Genomic DNA, 1954 nt, shown 5'->3' with positions numbered 1-1954 from the left:
GCTTTATTTTCCTCTAAAAGTGTCAACTTTGTAGAAGCTGTCTTGTTGGTTGCCTATTTTAAAATTACATTTGAAGTCAAAGAGCCTAAACTTCGTTGCCTTCTTAAAATCTTCTAGACAAAAAAAAATCTGCTTCCATTAAAGTCTTGCAGAACTCTATCATTAAAGTGGTAGCTCTCACATAAGATGGCTCTTGATAGAAAATGCACTATATTTTATCAAATTTTCTTTAGTTCTTGGATGATTTCTCTTTATAAACATTTAAAAAAATTTTCACTCTGCATGCCGAAATGAAAATCTGTATAGCTAGAGTACTTCCAAGGAAAATACATACTAGATGACTTTGTCATTAAAAAGACATAAAACCTAGAATTGTCATAAAGTGACATTTCAATATTTTCTATGATGAAAAAAATAGACACACCGATAGATTAGTTATATTAGGACTTCCAATCAGGTACTAAGGAAATTAGATAGTAGCTCAGTAGCCTGAGTCCACATATTTCTTTCAATTTACTGAAATCACTTCAGTAGCATCCCTCCTGACAATAAAACTGAGCAGTGAAGATCTGGGCAGGAACCTGCAGGTGTGATAATGATGCCATGGCCCACCTGTCAGCCATCTTTCAGGCTGGGCATTTTCTGAATGCTGGTAAACATAGATAGATTACACTGAAACAATGTGGGTTGCCTTCTTAAAGCACATCAAATAGTTACCCAATACATTAAGGATTAAATTTAAAGAAATAGGTCTGAAGGATTTTTTCCCCTATCGTATTTAATAAATTTGTTCTTGAATATGCAATAAGATATTAAAATTTAAGGCAATGTTTACCTTCCCCCACCTCTTAATCCCTGTAAGACTTTGAGATTAATAATATTCTTTTTGATTTTTCTCCTTATGCTGTGGAACCATATAGGAAGATTCTGTGTACTACCCATGGAGCAAATATGTAACAGATTATTCTGTACAGCATGTTACTAACCATGTAACAAAAACCTCAGCTACAGACACCAGGTTTCTATTAGTTCCAATACCTGACCTAAGAGACCAATCATACTGCAAACTTCTGTTTGTAAGGATGAAACTTGTGAGGTATAATCAGGACCATTCCAATGAAAGGTCAGGAGATAGGAGAAAGGAAATTAGAAAGAAGTCAGTCAGGATGCATCAGAGAGGAATTGTTTGACACCCTCAGAGCTATCACAATCAAAATTCAGAAAGCTGAACAGCAAACTTTAAATATCACTAGTAGAAAACATAATTATAGAAAGAAGTTACCTCCCTACTCTAAACAGAAGGGCTCTGACACCAAATGCTTGCTGGGGATCATAATTTAATCATGATAATAGAAAGAGTTGGTTAAGAATAAGAATGACTGACTGGCATTGAAAAATAAAGATAGATGGCAAGGGTGAATTTAGAGCTGCAATTCTCCCATACCACACGAGCATTTAACAATATCTCAGCCTAGTCCTGCTTGGAGCTTCTTCTTGGGGCTCTATATTCTTAGTCACTCGCTGTCCTCCGTATTCCACCATTATTCTATAGCAATCCACAACAAATCTGAAATGGATATTTTCTTAAATGTGGGCTTTTAAACTAATTGTTGTGGATTCTTTCTGTCTGCCACTGGCTACAACAGACGAGCTCTCCTTTAACTGTATTTTTACAGCTGCAATGATCTCTATGACTAATTTGCTTCTGCACAAATCTATGCCAGACAAAAATTTAGAGAAGGGTCTCTTTTCTTACCCTGCTTTACACTACATTGTTAGTGTGCATTATATAAAACATTTTGGCATTTTGGCAGAAAGATAACATATAAAATGAGGAGGGAGAAACTATTCACTCTACAAAAATGATTTGTTCTATGTTACCATAATAGATAATTTTTGGTGTTTCATGTCCTTTTGTGGGAATTAAATGAGATTAGTAACGTAAGTGCTAAAA

The sequence above is a fragment of the Cebus imitator genome, unplaced genomic scaffold (genome assembly GCF_001604975.1).
Source record: "Cebus imitator isolate Cc_AM_T3 unplaced genomic scaffold, Cebus_imitator-1.0 Scaffold369, whole genome shotgun sequence".
In the NCBI taxonomy this organism is placed as follows: domain Eukaryota; kingdom Metazoa; phylum Chordata; class Mammalia; order Primates; family Cebidae; genus Cebus; species Cebus imitator.
The sequence above is the reverse complement of the archived record's forward strand: the minus strand, read 5'-3'. Positions refer to the sequence as shown.